Source organism: Arvicanthis niloticus, chromosome 24, assembly GCF_011762505.2.
Source record: "Arvicanthis niloticus isolate mArvNil1 chromosome 24, mArvNil1.pat.X, whole genome shotgun sequence".
Lineage (NCBI taxonomy): Eukaryota > Metazoa > Chordata > Mammalia > Rodentia > Muridae > Arvicanthis > Arvicanthis niloticus.
Window position 1 is genome coordinate 277,869 of NC_133432.1, and position 19,377 is coordinate 297,245.

At 41.2% G+C, this 19,377-nt stretch overlaps 1 long non-coding RNA gene across 1 annotated transcript; it reads right to left on the reverse strand.

The window, feature by feature from the left end:
• Positions 1-5,306: 5,306 nt before the first annotated feature.
• Positions 5,307-13,813, reverse strand: LOC143437516 (uncharacterized). The gene is made up of 3 exons (XR_013106947.1): positions 13,595-13,813; positions 11,105-11,218; positions 5,307-5,890 (listed from the first exon to the last, which is right to left on the reverse strand). It is a non-coding gene; the product is annotated as an uncharacterized LOC143437516 (long non-coding RNA).
• Positions 13,814-19,377: the final 5,564 nt, after the last annotated feature.

The following is a 19,377-nucleotide window of genomic DNA, read 5'->3' on the forward strand; positions in this document are numbered from 1 at the left end:
GCACCTCATGGTACCTTCTCCAAAATAGACCATATAATTGGTCACAAAACAGGCCTCAACAGATACAAAAAGATTGAAATAGTCCCTAGTACCTTATCAGACCACCATGGACTAAGACTCGTCTTTGACATGGACAAAAACAACAGAAAGCCCACATACACTTGGAAACTGAACAATGCTCTACTCAATGATAACTTGGTCAAGGAAGAAATAAAGAAAGAAATGAAATACTTTTTAGATTTAAATGAAAATGAGGACACATCATATAAAAATTTGTGGGAATCAATGAAAGCAGTACTAAGAGGAAAAATCATAGCTCTAAGTGCCCACAAAAAGAAAATGGAAAGAACGTACATTAATAAATTGACAGCACACCTGAAAGAGTTAGAACAAAAAGAAGCTAATATACCCAAGAGGAGTAGAAGGCAGGAAATAATCAAACTCAGGGCTGAAATCAACCAAGCTGAAACAAAAGGAACTATACAAAATATCAACAAAACCAGGAGCTGGTTCTTTGAGAAAATCAACAAGATAGACAAACCCTTAGCCAGACTAACCAAAGGGCGCAGAGACAGTATTCAAATTAATAAAATCAGGACTGAAAAGAGAGATATAACAACAGAAACAGAAGAAATTAAAAATATCATCAGATCCTACTACAAAGGCCTATACTCAACAAAATTGGAAAATCTGGATGAAATGGAAAATTTTCTAGATAGATACCAGGTACCAAAGTTAAAGGAGGAGCAGATAAACCATCTAAACAGTCACATAACTCCTAAAGAAATAGAAACAGTCATTAAAAATCTTCCCACCAAAAAAATGTTCAGGGCCAGATGGTTTCAGTGCAGAATTCTTTCAGACCTTCAAGGAAGACCTAATACCAATCCTCTTCAAGCTATTCCATCGAATAGAAACAGAAGGAGCACTACCCAATTCGTTCTATGAAGCTACCATTACACTCATACCTAAACCACAGAAAGACCCAACAAAGAAAGAGAACTACAGACCAATCTCACTTATGAATATTGATGCAAAAATACTCAATGAAATTCTTGCAAACCGAATCCAACAACACATCAAAACAATTATCCATCAAGATCAAGTAGGCTTTATCCCAGGAATGCAGGGATGGTTCAATATTCGGAAATCCATCAATGTAATCCACTACATAAATAAACTCAAAGGGAAAAACCACATGGTCATCTCACTAGACGCTGAGAAAGCATTTGACAAAATTTAACATCCTTTCATGTTAAAAGTCTTGGAAAGATCAGGAATTCAAGGCCCATACCTAAACATAGTAAAAGCAATATACAGCAAGCCAGTAGCCACCATCAAACTAAATGGAGAGAAACTTGAAGCAATCCCACTAAGATCACCTTACCTATTCAATATAGTACTGGAAGTCCTAGCTAGAGCAATCAGACAACAAAAGGAAGTCAAGGGGATACAGATAGGAAAGGAAGAAGTCAAAATTTCACTATTTGCAGATGGTATGATAGTGACCCTAAAACTTAAGTGACCCTAAAACTTCCACCAGAGAACTCCTAAACCTGATAAACTTTAGCAACGTGGCTGGATATAAAATCAACTCAAACAAATCAGTAGCCTTCCTCTATTCAAAGGATAAACAGGCTGAGAAAGAAATTAGGGAAATGACACCCTTCACAATAACCACAAATAAAATAAAATATCTTGGAATGAATCTAACCAAGCCAATAAAAGATCTGTATGACAAGAACTTCAAGTCTCTGAAGAAAGAAATTGAAGAAGATCTCAGAAGATGGAAAGATCTCCCATGCTCCTGGATAGGCAGGGTTAACTTAGTAAAAATGGCCATCCTGCCAAAAGCAATCTACAGATTCAATGCAATACCCATCAAAATTCCAAATCAATTCTTCATAGAGATAGAAAGAGCAATCTACAAATTCATTTGGAATAACAAAAAACCTAGGATAGCGAGAACTATTCTCAACAATAAAAGAACTTCTGGGGGAATCACCATCCCTGACCTCAAACTGTACTACAGAGCAGTAGTGATAAAAACTGCATGGTATTGGTACAGAGACAGACAAGAAGATCAATGGAATAGAATTGAAGACCCAGAAATGAACCCGCACACCTTGATCTTTGACAAGGGAGCTAACACCATCCAGTGGAAAAAGGACAGCATTTTCAACAAGTGGTGCTGGCTCAACTGGAGGTCAACATGAAGAAGGATTCAAATTAATCCATTCTTATCCCCTTGTACAAAGCTCAACTCCAAGTGGATAAAGGACCTTCACATAAAGCCAGATACACTGAAATTAATAGAAGAGAAGTTGGGAAAGACCCTCGAATACCTAGGCACAGGGGAAAAGTTCCTGAACAGAACACCAATGGCTTATGCTCTAAGATCAAGAATTGACAAATGGGACCTGATCAAATTGCAAAGCTTCTGTAAGGCAAAGGACACCGTCAACAAGACAAAATGGCAACCAACAGATTTGGAAAAGATCATTACCAATCCTACATCCAATAGAGGGCTAATATTGAATGTAAATAGATGGAACTAGAAAATATCATCCTGAGTGAGGTAACCCAATCACAAAAGAACACACATGGTATTTACTCACTGATAAGCAGAGATTAGCCCAAATTTTGAAACAACAAAGATTCAACTACCAGATGACATGAAGCTCATGAAGAAGAAAGAACAAGTGAAGATGCCTAGGTCTTTCTTAGAAGGAGTAACTAAATACTCAAGGGAGCAAATATGGAGACAAAGTATGGGACAGAATCTGAAGGAGAGGTTATATGGAGACCATTCCACCTGGGTATTCATTCCATGTGTAGTCACCAAAAATAGATGCTGATATGGATATCAGGAAGGGAAAGCTGACAGCAGCCTGATAAGGCTGTCTCCTTAGAGGTCCCCCAGAGTCTGACATACCCAGAAACAGATACTCGCAGCTAACCATTAATCTGATCAAAGGTTCCCAATGGAGAAGTTAGAGAGTAAACTGAAGGAGCCTAAAGGGTTGGTGGCCTCATGAAGAGAGTAATAATACCAACCAGCCAGAGCTCCCCAGGGTCTAAACCACCAGCCTAGGAGCACATATGGAGAGCCACATGACTCCAGCTGTACATATAGGGGAGGATGGCCTTGTTGGGCATAGGTGGGAGATGAGGTCAATGGTACCTTGAAGGCTGAGCACTGAGTGTGTGTGTGGAGGGGTAATCTGAGGGTGGGGAGGGGAATTGGGGGGTAGGTGGGTAAACACCCTCATAGAAGCAGGAGGAGGGGGGATGGGATAAGGGGTTCCTGGGAGGTGGGGGGAATTCGGTAAGGGGATAAAATTTGAAATGTAAATATAATATCCAATAAAAGAGGGGGAAAAAAAGAAAAGCGGTTAGAACCAACATCCTTAATAAAATGTCAGCCCTCTTTTTTTAAAAAAAAACTATCTTAATACTAAAATTTGTTTTGAGAATTGTATATTGCAGAATGATCAGCCTTAGTGTATCTACTCAACAAGCAAGCTGGGCAGACCTGCTTAAACCTCTGAGGTCAGGGAATTCCATCTGGAGGCAGCGAAGACACAGCATCAGAGGATTATCAATTTGCTCTTCCCCCCACTCCTCTTCTAATATCTCAACGCCCATAGTCAGCTTGAAGAAGCTAATGAAGAGTCAGCACCCCTATTCCCTGGGCTTGGGGACTAAGGTGGTAAATGTTGGGCTGTCTTTCTAGGGAAAAGTAGTAGTTTTGTGGGAATAGAGAGGATTAGCTAGGGTTTATTGCATAGCCATAACCTATTAGTAGAAATCTGTATAATTAGTATCAAGATGAAGATATAAATTCTTAAACGGCACCAATTTACTTTGATTACAAATTTTAAGGTTTTCATTGGTACGAGCCTCTTATTGATATAAGAGTGAGATGAATATTGTTACCCTCATAGGCATTGTACCAGTATAACACACTTAGGAATACAAGGCTTAGACCCAGTCCTTCTTTAACTTTTTTTTAAACTGATTTGAGATGGTCAGCCTGTGAGTTAAGGGACCACAGTAAATTCATGGGTTGGAGTTTATTGTTAGGGTGTTTTCTATGTTTTATTTAGAAATAGCTGAGTGGAGTTAACAGGCAACAGTCCAGATTACCTTACATGGATAGTTGGTTTTCAAAACATCAGAAATCCACAGAACTGACATGACAAACATTTCTGTATTAATGTTCATTTTGATTAGAGACCCATCTGCTCCTGACAGCTTCCTATATTGAATTCTAAGAAGAAATTGAGCATCTTTGGAGTAACTCCAGTTGTGGTGAGACAGCCGCTAGACAAGAATTGCCTCTTTCCATCTGCAGACAAATTACTGTCCAGAAAAGGACACACTTGCAGAACAGTCGACTGATTATATCTGCCTAGACAGAGTAATCAGCCCTTAATACTTCTGCAGCACTAAGGTCTGTCAGATGATCCTGGGCCAGAAGGCGGAAGAACAGATGCTCCAACGTTATGTAGTAGAGGGAGTGCCCAGGTGTTCAGAGATCTCTATAAATTGGCTAAGTTTTAGAAGCTATGCTTTGTGCTTCCCACAATTATAGTTAACTCAGTCATTCTGGATTTCTGACGGGGTTGAAAACTTATAGCCTCATAGCCAATTCTGGCTATTTACCTTGAGAGAAAAGATTTTGAGTGGAGGGTTTTCAGCTGACATTCATCCTAAAGCCAAGGAAAAAGCCAGGTTCAGAACTAAGTGTTTTAGTTAGGAGAGACGACAGAGGTTCTGGATAGTCAACAAAATGTTAGACTGGGTATGAGGACTATCTTGTACCTCAGAGGTACAAATTGGCATAATTAAGCTCTAATTGTATTTTGAGAGACAAGTTTCATTTTAACAGGAAGGGTGATATGTAGGAGGAGCTAAGGTGGGAGGAGTACTGAGAGGAAGAGAAGGAGTAAGAAGAGGAGGAGAAGAAGGAGAGGAGAAGCTAGGTGATGAAAGAGAGAAAGAGGGGGTAGACAGGGAAGCAGATGTTCATGTATCTCCACCAGTCAAAGATAGTTGATATATCTAGGTTGGGTAGTGGGTTACACCTCTGATTGAGCAATACCAAACTTATAAAGCCTATGATTAACATTTTTTAAAAAAATGTATATGTGCAAAAAGAAAAAGGGGGCATGGAATAGGGGTTTTCTAAGGAGGGGAATGGGGAAATGGGATGGCATCTGAAGTGTAAATAAAATATCTAATAAAAAAAAATAAGAAAAATAAATAAATAAATAAAGTAAACTTAAATTCCCCCACAGAAATTAATTTTAACATTTTATTAATAATTCTTCTTGTTTTCCAATGCATTTATTTACAATTGAACCATTAAGTAGAAAGGGATATGTACAGATGTATGTACTCATATGGCACCTTTTCTAACCAGTTACAATGAAAATATTTGAGGTGAAACTAAGACAGGATTTAATTTAGCTTAGGCTAGCCTCAAATTCATTAGATAGCTGAGCTGGGTCAGCTCAGCATTATGATCTTCCCGACTTGTGTGTTGGGTTCTGAGACTAAAGGCATGCACCACCAAAGGGAGCAGCATGTTGCCTTTCAAGATCTTTCTCTTTGACTGATTTTATTTTCTGAAAGTAGTTTTCCTGAGAAGGTATCCCATAGCTCTGGAACCTAAACATTTTGGGGTCTCCACGTAACTTCAAAATTACACCTTCTTGTTTTAGAATCTGGGATCCACAGATGATCTTCTGCACTCCTCAAAACAGAGAAGCTGAATCTTGTCTCCAGCTCTTCCCTCTATAGTACATTAGGTTCTGCCTGACTCCACTCAACTGCTGCTGCTGTTCTTTCTGCTAAAATTTTCAAAATAGAAGTTGGAGGAAGCCTGGCAAATAAAAAAGGCAGAGAAGGTTAACTTGATTGAGAACCACATTCTGTAGACAACCTCAGTCCTGCTGTGATTCCTGTGGACATATTTTCTAGCATACACTACTGTTAACATTGGTATCTGTCTTACCCTATGAAAGCAGTCATCTTAAAATATTTGCTTGCTTGTAGGGACTGGAGAGATGACTCAGCAGTTAAGAGCACTAACTTCTCTTCCAGAGGTCCTGAATTTATTTTGTTGTAACCATATTAGCTTTAGTCACATCATTTTTTTAGGCTATACAAAACCATGTAAGACTATCTATGAGGAAAACCAAGAAAATGTACTATTCATATATATTCATACATTCATATATATGAATAAATATATACACACATATTCAAATATATGTATACATACAGACATATATTCATACACACATATACACACACACTATTGCTAATATCCCTTGTAGAAATCTCACAAATTTGAATAATAATTTTTATTTTTCAGATGTCAATGGCTGGAGAGATGTCCCATTGCTTAGGAGCACTGACTGCTCTTTCAGAGGTTCTGAATTCAATTACCAGCAACCACATGGTAGCTCATTACCATCTGTTATGGGATCTGATATCCGCTTCTGGTATGTCTGAAGACAGTTACAGTGTACTCACATAAAAAAATAAATAAATCTAAAAAAGTCACTGAGGAAAGATATTATGTACTAAAGTGATTAGTGCTTCAGCTACTCTTTTAAAAAAATGATTTTATGTATATTGGTGTTCTACATGCTTGCATGTGTATATGAAGTTTTAAATGCCCTGCAACTGAAGACAGAGACAGTTCTGAATTGCCATGTGGGTGCTAATAATTGAACCTGGGTTGTTTGAGCCACTGCTCTTAACCACTGAAGCAACTCTCCAACACCCTCAGCTGTTAATTCTTAAGTCATACTGCCCTTATTTGGTTATAGAGATGTCTAAAATTTGCCAATATAGTTTAATTTGAACAACTTCAAAGTAATCTTTTGGAAGAACACTATTGTGTTTTGTCTTCTGGAACTTAGGCCTGTACAAGCAGAAGATCTGTGGAAAGATTAGAAAGATGAAAACCAGGGTGTTCTGCTCACTAAGTTAGTTGAAACCAGAATGTTCAAACTTAAATAAGACAAATATTCTCACATTGGCAATTTGCCCCCAAAGAGAGATTATGTTACAGAGTATACAGATGAAGTGAACCAGTTTAAACAGCAACATTAATAAATTTTACTAGAAAAAAATGTGTTGCGGCCCGTACTCTGCCTCAATGCTTTGGGGCTAAGTGCTCTGGTCAAGAGAGAGAGTGGGGCTGCTGCAGGGGCAGGAGACGCGAAGAATGGAGACAAGACAGAGGTTCTGATCAAGTCTCAAGTCTCAAGTCTTCTCTATTGAAGGGAATTCTGAAGTATTTATACGCTTTTGCCACATGCCTTGTAGGCGCATGGATACCACGAGCCTTGTAGGTGTTGATATGACGTAAGCCTTACAGGTGTCTATAGCGTGGATAGCACGTGCACCGTGTGCCTTGCAGGTTTGGATATCATGTGTGCCTTACAGGCATATATGGCCTGGATAGCATGTGGACAGCACGTGAACTGCATGCCTTGCAGGCGTGGCTACCACATGCGCCTTGCAGCTGGGGGCAATAAACAGCAAAACAAAATATATGGGATATCAGAGTGTGCTTCAGCTGTTGTAGGCTATTGAAAACCAAATCTCTTATCAGGGTATATGGTTCCAGATGGCTGCAAAGATAATCTAGCCGCTTTCTGCTAAAAGTCGGCTCCCAACAGGAATGCATATTTAAACAGTTAAAAATGGACAGATGAAAATGGTAGTAACGTATATGTTGATCAGAAATAAGGAACATAGAGCAGGAAAAATAGCTCAGGATTGGAAAGCTCTTGCTGGTCTTCCACATAATGGTAGTCAATTTCTAGTATTTACATGGGGATCAACAACTACCCATTTCTTCAAGATCAAGAGGATTGCAGATATATTCTGACAACAGTAAAGATGAGGCACACATGATATTCATGTTCATACACACAGGCACAATACTCTTATTTATTCAAAAATTTCAAAACAAACAGAAAAGTAAGGCAGAATGTCATACACCTAGAATCCAATGAGTTTGAAGCCTCAGGCAGTATTGATATGAACATATGCCATTCAGGGAAATATAATATAATATAATATATTTTGCTAAATTTTAAAATTAAAGATGTGGATGAAGAGGTATACAGAAGCATGTGCTTATTTTAGAAAAACATGTCAGGTGGCTTCTGTGGTTTCTACATCTACAATCAGGAAAGGAAGTACTTCACAGAGAAATTTTGTCTTGAAAACAATAAACAAAAGATATAAAGTTAAAAATATAAAACCACCAGGCTTGCAAAATAACTTAGTATTGAATACCAAATGTTTATACTGTATCTTATGTGATTTAGGGGCTGAGACCAAATGGGGAATGTATGGGAGCATGACAAGAAAGCTGAAAGATCAGTTTCAACCACAACATAGTACACACACAGAACAAAATATGTCCTGTCTAAAGAGAAATACAGGGGGAAAGCTGGAGCAGAGAGTGAGGGAATAGCCAATGAAAACTTGCCCAACTAGAGACCCTCCTTATGAACAAGCACTAATTCATGACATTATTAGGGATAGTCTGTTATGCTCCCACATAGGAGCCTTGCATAATTGTCCATTAAGAGGCTCCACCTAGCAGCTGACTTGAAACAGATGCAGAGAACCACAGTCAAACAGTGAATGGTCCTTGGAGACTGTTATGGAAGAGTTGGGGGAAAGATTGATGGCCCTGAAGAGGATAGGAACTTCACAGGAAGACCAACAGACTCAACTAACCTGGACCCTTGGAGACACGGATCCACAAACAAAATAACACACACAGTCTAGACTAAGGCCCCTGGAATATATGTAGCAGATGTGTAGCTCAGTCTTCATGATGGTCCTCCAACAACTGTAGCAGAGGCTGTCCCTAAAGCTGCTCTCTGTCTTTGGAATCTGCTCTCTGAACTGGGCTGCCATGTCTGGCTTCAATGGAAAGGATGAACTTAACCCAGCAGAGGCTTGATGCACCACGGTGTGGAGATACCCAGGGGCCCACAAGTTCTCAAAAGAGAAACAGAGAATATTGGAGTGACAGATTCTGTGCAGGCAGGGGAGCTAGAGTGGGGAATTCACCAAGTTCATAGCCATTTTATTTATAACAGCTTGAAACTGGAAGAATCCCAGATGTCACTCAGCCAAAATATGGATATAGAAAATGTGGTTCATTTACAAAAGAAAAAACTATTCAGCTATAAAATACAAGGACATCATGAATTTTGCAGGCAAATAGATACCGCTAGAAACTGTTATCCTGAGTGAGGTAACCCAGACCTAAAAGCACATGCATGTTTGTACTCACTTACAAGTAAATAATAATCATAAAATAAAGAAAACCCACACTACACTTCAAAGACCCAAAGAAGCTATACAAGAAGGAAGGCCCAAAGGAGCACAGTTGAATCTCACTCAGAAGGGGGAATAAAACAGTCATAGGAGGCAGATGGAAGAGAGAGAACTGGATGGAAGAGCAGATAAAAAAGGGGAATCAGGGAGAACCAGCAACAGGTGTGGCAAGAGACAAGAGAGGGCCAGAAGTGGAAAATGAATTAGAATTTGCAGCTGTCTTGTGGTAGAGTTACATTTTGGATGTGCCAGAGACCCTGAATTGGAGAGTGACAAAGAATCTATGGGGTTGATCTTAGCTGAGATGCATAGCAGTTAGATATGGACACTAAAGACGGCATATCCGCAGTCAGGCAGGACCCCCAGTGGAGAGTTAAAGGCACCAACCAATCCAAAAACCTTTCAACACAACATTTGTTCCTGTCCACAAGAATGCAATCTACAACATAGATTCTGTCCAGCAGGAAAATAACCCTTTGATATCATGTTGTTGTTCTAACTTGCTACTCTGCTGCTGTGACTGAGAATCCTCTAAGCAAAAGAATCTCAGGTAAAAAATGGTTGTTGTACATGGTTCTGTCAGATCAGTCCATCATTTTGGGAGCTTAGATTAGAAACTGAAGGCAAAAAGCATGGATAAACACTGTCTCCTGGCTTACTCGCTTGCTTGGTCATTCTCTCAAGCTCAGCTAGCTCTCTCATCCAGCCCAGGACCACTTGCTTAGGGATATTGCATCTCTCAGTAGAAGAGTCTTCCTAATCAGTCATCAACACTATCTCTCAAAGACATAGCAACCAGCAATTCTGATGAGGACACACCCTCGATTGAGGTTCCTTCAGATGACTTAAGCTCTAAAATGTTGAGAACTAAAAACAACTATGACACACACACAATAATAAATGAGGAAGTTGTAAAAACCCAAAACCAATGAGCTAATCATGTCAATACAGGAGCTCCTGCCACCCCATGAGAGACTTGGAGTTGTGGCTGAGCCAGGACAAAATAGGGAGGGCACCTGGCTCAGAGCACAGAAGGATACACTGGAATGGGGAGCTCAGAGGCTGTGCTGACCTGGGGTGAGGCATCTTTAATCCTAGGTTCCCAGGCCAGTGCTACCAAAGAGGAGGCTAAAACAACTGGAAGGTGGACAGAAAAGCAGATCGTTTCATAGACCTGAAAATGACCACCAACAAAGGACAGGATCTCTGACCCAAGAAAGATATGCTAAATTTGTTAGAATCGATGAAGAGTGACCTTCCATCTCATGACAGCTCCAAGTTAAAAACTATAGAGTCACATATGAACTGGGCAGAGGGTAGTTCAGGAGGTGGGAAATGAGGTCTTTGTTTTTCCACCCTGTAAAACAACGTAGGCAGAGCCTGAGTTTGCCCTGGATGCTGTCTGGAAGAGCTCTCTGTCATGGACTAGTCAATGGGTCTAAGTCCTGTTGTTAAGAAGGATTTAACCCAAGGTGTGGGGCTAGTAACTAAATCGATTAGGATGGAATCTGTCTCATTTCCTCAGAGAGAGAATAACAAAGTTCCACACACAAAATAGACAGCCACAAGAAGGTGATAAAAGCCACCCAGCAGATTCCTCCACTTGGACAGAAGAGAAAATGAAGACAGGATGGCAGCAGCTGTGAGCCCTGTCCGGGTTACAAATCTGCTCTAACTTTTCCAGAAATTAAGACCAGAGAAACACTGTCTACTATACCAGGCTCTGGAACATTTTTGAAGCACTTCAGGGCTATGACTCTCCAGCGTATCCACTGTAGCAGGGTTCCACGTTCAATTTAGTCATCTCCCTCCACATATACTCAAGAAAAACCTAAAAACCAAGGCATAGAGACATCAATTTGGCAGACAAGCCACTGACATAGAAACAATGGTTCATTCTAACAACCGGTCTTTCAATCCTTTAGTTGGGAGTCCTGAGGGTCTTGGGGTTCTAGTCAATGCATTAAGATGTTATGTCCAAGTCACAGAGACCCCAAAAATCAACAAGGAGCCTATTGTAATGCAAACACATGGAGGTCTTTATTATGAGCTCTGTAATAAGGACACTCACCAGTCAGCCTCATGTGAGATCGAATCTGAGAGACCAAGTCTAGAGGTGCTGGGTATTTATTGCAGTTACAGCAAGATTGGGACATTAACATACAGGCCAGCAACTTAATATTTTAAAAGCTGCATGACTGTCATAATCTGCAGGAACCAATCAAGGGGGCAAAAATCATCTGACAAACATGATGTGTAGGCTACCTTTTTCTCTGTATGGTGTATTAGTTATTTATACCCTGTAGTTGTACCTTGACTAGCTGTTGACAAGGGGGGTTTGTCATAGGATGTTTGCTCAAGTGGTCTTTGTGAGCTCTCTAAAACAGAATTGATTGGGCTTTACAAACTCACCTTTGTGCCTGAGGTCCTTATTATTGAAAGATACTCCTGTTCAAGCACAAGCCATGCATGGCAGTCAAAAAGGTACTTCATCCAAAGACCCACCTCACTATCTGTTACTGTACTATCTGAAACTGTTTTCCTGAGCAGGTACTCCACAGCTCTGGAATCTCAAAATATTAGGGTTTCAAAGGTAACTTCAATATTACAGCTTCTTGTTCCAATATCTGGGATCCACACATGATCATCTGTGCTCCTCAAAAGAGATTGGGTCACTTCTCCAGCTCTTCCATCTATTTCACTCTAGGTTCTGCTTGACTCTGCTCTACTGCTGCTGCTGTTCTTTCTGCTCATCCCATGGGTCTGACATCTTCAATATGCTGGGCTCTTCCCCTGCAACTAGAATTCACTGTGTTCCTGTCATACACTCCCTTCACCATGCCAAGCCTTAGCTGCTCTGCATGAGACTCATTTATGTCTAAAAACCAATACCACCTGGATGATTCTCACACATGATCAACTCCAGGTGCACAACAAGGTACAACCTTGGCTATCTCTGGAACACAGCTTCTTTGTCCTCTCAGAAAACACTCACCAGAAGATTTCACCTCAGTGATGCTGGTTTCTTCTTCATCCCCACTAATTTTTTAACTACAGCTAACCAGCATCAATTGTGCCAGTCATTCCTTCTATTCTTTCCTCCCAGAGCCACATTGACAAAGCTGCTGAGTTCCTCTGCTTGTTGGGTCTGGAACACAGCTTCTTCTATTACATCATCACCAGCTTTATATTTTTCAACAACTTCACTGCCTAAGCTTGGCTGTCCTGGATCTTACTCAGTAGATGAACCTTGAACTCAGAGATCTGCATGGCTCTGTCTCCTGAATGCTGGGTAATATGTGTGTAACACTTTGCCTGTATCTAAGCTTTTCTTTACCTAAAACATGTTCTGTACCAGGAAGACTTGAATCAGAAATCTGCTTGGTGCTCATCTCCTGGGATTTAATGCATGTACCACTGTGTCTGTACTTAAGTATTTTATTTTAGATCTTAAAATCAAAGCCCAGAATAGTAATCACAGTCCATCAACGGTCAGTTTCACACATATTTGTGATCCTTGTGTCCACATGAAAATGATGACCAGGTGACAATTGAAAGATATAAAAATTTATAAAGGGTATGGAAAGTTTTTATGACTCCAAGAGCTGAGCCAAGAATGTAGGTCAGCTGATTCACTAGCTCCAGGTTTCAGGAACTGGCTGACCACAAAGAAAGGAGAAGTAAAAATACAGGTCAGCCGGGTCATTCCGGGAACTGGCTGACCACAAAGTAGATGGTTGAGCAAAATTCAACTCCTGAGAAAAACATGTACAAGACGTTTCCCACATGACCGAGTGAACGATGGGCTCGGACTTTCCACTACTTTTATGATATCCTTCCTTAGTTTCCCCCTAAACCCCCTGGTTTGTGGTTTTTTTCCTTTAAATACCCTTCTCCCCCTGGCCTCGAGGTTAACACTCCTCGCTCTGAGTCTCGACCTCAGCTGGCTGATTCCCAAAATAAAGCCTTTAGCTGTTTTGCCAGTTACTGGAGACTAGAGTGAGAGTCTCCCCTCCTAAGGGTCTTTCAATAACAAAGTCCAACATGATACAGTTCTCCTTCCTACAAGTCTGGGAGCGTGTCCATAGGTTTACCAGCCATGGTACCTGGAAGCAGCTCTGGTCACGGCCCTTCCTCAGATTCACAGGAGCCGCCACCCGCTCATGGGCAGCCCTGAGCCTCCGTTTCCACCTGCCTGCCACCTTACCTGGAAGCTCCGGTCATCTCCCTGGTCTGCGGTGGCCCAGCGGTGGCAATCGGATTGAGTTGCGCAGTCTGTGACGTCAGAAGGAGCCCACCGATGCCACCAGGACAAAGGTGCTCCTCCCAGACCTCTGTGGTGGCGGAGGTGGTCTCCTGGTTCAGTCACTTGGGCACTCAGTGAAGTCAATTGGCTCTGGGGGGGGGGCTTTCCGAACAACAAGCCTGTGAGGCTGGCCAGAGCCTTCATGGGAAATGTAGTCTCTAGCAGGCCACCATCTTGCTTTTTTGCGGCATCATGGGATATGTAGTTTGAAGGCTGGCCGCCATCTTTGATTGAGTTTCTTGCACGTGCGCAGTTAGTTCTCCAACCACCATCTTGGTGTCCTTATGGGAAATGTAGTCTCGGGCCGGCCACTTTCTCTGAATAGCCCTGGCTGTCCCTGAACTCACTCTGTAGCCCAGGCTGGCCTTAAACTCAGAAATCTGCCTGCCTCTGCCTCTCAAGTCCTGGGATTAAAGCCATGCGCCATCATTCATTGATCATTATTGGCTATTGATTAGTATTGATTATTGATTAGTACTGTCTGCTGATTATCAATTATTGATTATCATGACTATTGATCACTTTTGTTTATTGACCAGCATTGATTATTGGCCATTGATTAGTATTTTTTTTTTCGAGACAAGGTTTCTCTGTGTAGTCCTGGCTGTCCTGGAACTCACTCTGTAGACCAGGCTGGCCTGAAACTCAGAAATCTGCCTGCCTCTGCCTCCCAAGTGCTGGGATTAAAGGCGTGCGCCCCCACTGCCCGGCCATTGATTAGTATTGATTATTGATTAACATGATTATTGATCATTATTCCATCACCGTCATCCCCCTGCCACTGCCTCCTGAGTGCTGGGATTAAAAGCATGCACCACCACTGCCAGGCTATACCTGTCTTCTTAATGTATACTATAAAAGACAAAAGGGTTTGGACAAATGTGCTGCAGAGTCAGAGAAACTACCAGTGTCTCTACAAGAAAGCAACTGGTCCAAATGTTTTGGGCTGATTCAGAATCAGCCAAGATAGTGACATTACTCAGAGGTCACTGCCTAATCTAACAAGTGAGGAGCATCACCAGGGACCTCACAGGTGGTCACATCTGGCTGATGCTTCCCATGCAGCCCTAGAGAGGACCCAGCACCCCAATTCTCACTGCTCAGCCGCCTGCCCCTACCTATTGTGGGCAGTGATCCTGTGCTCACCATGACTTGATTTTAGAGCTTTCCTGAGGTCTCCACACAGCACCTGACAGCAGAGCTCAGAGCAGGGCACAGATGATCATTCAAGCCTGCACAGCCACTGTGAACTTGCAGAATGGCACCTGGAAGAACCTGCCTCCTTGTCTGATTGGCAGGTCTGCCTTGAAGCCTTGATAGGCCAGTGAGTCTTACTACTCCTCAAGGTTAAAGTGTGCTTCTGGGCCAGGTTTAGACCTTTTTTCAGATCTCAGGAGTGGTTTCCACTGCATTAGCATTTGTTTCTGTCTTCAAAGAGGAATCTCACCCCACCCAGCCTTGGGTGAGGACCCACCCTTCCAGCTCTGGCTGCCTGCTCCACCTCTCTCAGAGCAATGATCATCCTACACTTACCAGAACCTGACTTCAGACCTTGTATGAGCTTTCCTCACAGCACTTGCCTTCTTCCTGTAATCAAGTTGAACAGGTTCCATAGCCCATTACTCAAGATGCGGTGGAGGGATCAATCTGACCCAAAAGTGGAAGGATACCCTGGTTATTTCTTAGCATTCTGTCTAAACTTCACCCCAGTTACCTGGCAACAGCCAGGTATGCTCCTCCCCATACAAATGGGAACAACTGGGTAGGCCTGAACCACTATAAAGGTGGCTGCTTGCCCCTTCCTCTATCTTTTGATCTCTTGATTTCTTGCTCTCTCTTTCTCTTGCCCACTTGGGCTCTTCTCTTCCCTCCTCTCTTTCCAAATGCTTATGCCTGTCTTCTACTCTACTCTCGGCCTCTCTCTCTGCATTTCTCTGCCTCTACTACCTTCTTAACTCTTCTTCCCATATCCTGAATAAACTATATTCTATACTATACTGTCTTGTGGTGGGTTGCTCCTGGAGAAAAGCTGTCTCACCATGAGGCATGTTTCCCCTGGGGGAAGAAATATCTAAACAGGAGGCATGAGCATGCTGAGACATCCCCTTCCCCCACACCTCCCCACACACCCATAGAACATATTCCATCTGTCTTTAAAGAGAGGTAGTGAAAGACCCCCAAAGGGAGATCCCCACTCAAGTCTCAGGATGGCATGTACCCAAGGACACACAAGAGACTGGCTTGATGTAAACACATGAGGAAGTTTAATATCAGAGCTCTGGGTCAGCACATATCTCACTCAGGAGACAGTGGAGTTGACCCCGAGGATGAAAAATTAGGGCTTTTATAGGCAAGGGGTGGGGGAAGTGGGAGATTTTCACATGGGTACACATGATTGGTTGCTTTACATTTTTGAACATCAACAGGCTGTACAGGCCCAAAAGGGGGAAGGGTGGAAGAACACCAGATGGCCCATTACTCATTTGGACATATCTCTGTTCTTTTAAGGATGTCCTTGCATGCTTTTTATCTTTCATGGCCAGCCAGTTTCTTGGATGATTCAACCAACAGGCCTTTGTCTTGTAACTCCACATCCTCTGTAACTAACTGGACCCAAACCTGCTGACAGGCATTTTTAACTATTTAGGTTAGGGAAAAGGAATCACAGGGCCCTGCTATTCTTATTAGTTTGGGCCTATTTCAAAATTTTCTTTCAGTAGCTATGGGGAAGAGGATACCTGGCTGTCACCAGATAACTGTGAGGTAGAGTTTTAGACAGAATGCTAACACCATTAACATTAAAGAGGGGTTTTAGAAAACAAGCTTCATGCTGGGCTCATGGAAACTACAGCTCCCTTTCACCAGATGATAGGTATCAATCAACCCTGGAGAAAATCCAGAATCATTAGAGAAACACAGTTGAGCAATAATGATAGCCAGCACATCTTCATCAATGGCAAAGTGAAGAAAAAACACAATTGGATTAGTACAGGTTCTGTAGATAAACATATCTCAATAACATATCTATGTTTTTAATTATGATATATACATATTTTAAATTTTATGGAGGCATAAACATGTTAATAATTTAAAAGGTATTTATATTTAGTAAAACCTCTTTAAAAACAGATAAATATACAAAGATAGGAAGATCCAGCACAGGGCTTATCTTATCTTCTAAATTAAACCACAATCATTTTCATATCTTCGGCTCTGTTGAATTAAAATAATCACAGCAGGGCTTTTTAAATATTGCTAAACCTCTAGAAGTGGAATAACTATTTAGGTAATGGGAATTTGTCTCCTAACATACTAAGTAAAATATTTTTGATGTGACTGATTGTTTCTTCCAGTGGTTTATTCTTGTGACGGTCTCTAGAAAGAATCTGATTTCTGAGCCTGACATTGAATCAGCAAGTCAGTGTGTGTGACAAGAAACTGTATGGGTCTCTACTGGTGCTGTAAAATCAAGGATTAAAAGAATCTCCTATCACCTGATCTTCATGTGAGTAGGGGTGCCAGGTCTTGGCCTACAGAAGCTAAGACATTTGGTTTTCCATTCCTCACTTAATCTTGAATCTCTCTATCTGAGGTCATCATATAATTGTATTATTTGTGTTACAATTGTGATACTTTATACTTGAAAAGACTTTCTTTTCCAATAGCTGTAAAAGCCCAGCATCAAAGCATCACCTGAACAAAAGGTTAAGGGAAGGTGGTCATTTTGAATGTGTATCTGAGCTGAGATGATTGTGAGGCCCAAACTGCTCTAAAAGTATTCAGTACTTGTCTAGTATATTAGTCTGAGTTCTATACACTACCAAACTAATAGAATAAATTTCACTTTACTTAAAGGGTGTTGTTTAGAATGACTTAGAGGCTGTGATGGTCTAGCTAATTCAACAATAACTAGCTATAAAGGCAAAGTGCAAGAATGCAGTAGTTGCTCAGTCCACAAGGCTTGATGTCTCAGCTTAGAAGTTTAGAATAATCTGGAATTCCAAACAAGGTGGCCCTAATGTCAGTGAAGTAATGGACTTGCTATCAAGGTGAGAGCAAACAGCTAAAGAGTGAATGCCTTCTGTTGTAGTAATTAATTTAAAAAAAGCAGCCACTGGTTAAGCCAACTGGCTATGCTGCTGCATCTCTGTCCAGCTCAGCAGCCATGTTGCATAGCCAGCTAGACACGGCCAGGCAGAAACACCAGTCCTGCCACCCATGAGACACCAGTGTGGGAGATGGCTCTGGATTATTCCAGGCTGTCTCTGCAAGGCATGGCATTGCCTGGAGCATCCCGGCAACCAAACGGGCTCGGTACAGATGAGACTCTAATGCGTAGATTATCCAAACGCTTATATATATGGTAATTATCAATAACAAAATGCCCTTACAATCAAAGGTGTAACCCAATACCCAACCTAGATATACCAACTACCTTTGACTGCTACAGACAAGTGAACATTAGCCTTCATGTCCCCCTCTCTCATTCTCTGTCTCACCCTTAGCTCCTCCTCTGTCTTCTCCTCCTGTTCTACTTTACTCCTCCCACCTTAGCTACTCCTACAACCTTCTCCTTCCATGTCATTATGGAGGCTTGCAATACAAGTCATGGCTCAGATTAGAGCTGGGGCTTTGCAGCTCAAACATCTGGATTAAAGCTGTCTTCTACTATCAAGACTCAGATTAAAGTCACCTTTGGGGTTTTAGTTAATTCCAGATGTAATAGAGTTAACAATCAAGACAGCAATCTCAACTCTACCCCATATCAACTTCACACACAATCATATCTTCTTATGTCATGGTTAATTTCCAAATGAAAAAAAAAACGTGTCATAATAATGTTTAAATGTTACAATTTCAGCAAAAAGGAAAACCATTATGTATTGGACCAGGTCATAATTATGCCTAAAATGATTGAACTACTTTTTGTACAAGAACAGACATATAAAAATGTTATAAGGCATCGTGGGAACATTTTTCAATGCAGCAACTTCAAGTGTGATAACCATTGATATTCTCTTAACTAATTTCCTGAAATTGAGAAAAGAAATCACAACTGTCTGTAGAAATACAACATTAACAAAACATGACAGGAACACTCACATCACTTATAATCCTCATTTCTGCACTTAGTCATGTGGGCTTTTTTTATATTTGTAATGACCTTCCCCTACTACCCATGCTGTATTTTCCCCAACCTTGGTAATAACCTCAGCAGATCTGGAAATTTTCCTGGAGGAGTGATTCATACCTTCATTTTTGATGGGTCTGTGCCCTTTGTCATCCTGTCTGGGTAAGGCTGTTATAGGTTTCCATGGCTTTTAATTACAAGACATTGCATCATCAAGAGATACCATAAAACACTAGTTCTCAATGTGTGGGTCACAACTACTGTGGGAATCTAAGAACCTTTTCTCAAGTGCTGCCTAAGACCAACTGCAAATCAAATATTCATATTACAGTTCACCACAGTTGCAATACTACAATTGGAAAGCATCAATATAATTCATTTTATGCTTTGGGTGTCTCCATAATATGAGGAACTGTATTCAAGGGTCCCAGCATCAGGAAGGTTGAGAACCACCATAAGAGATTCTGCAGTCTAGACATGAGCCTTTGTAACTCCATTTGGGGAATCAATTTAACTTCCCCATAGTGATTAATCAGCCTTTCTAACAATGTTA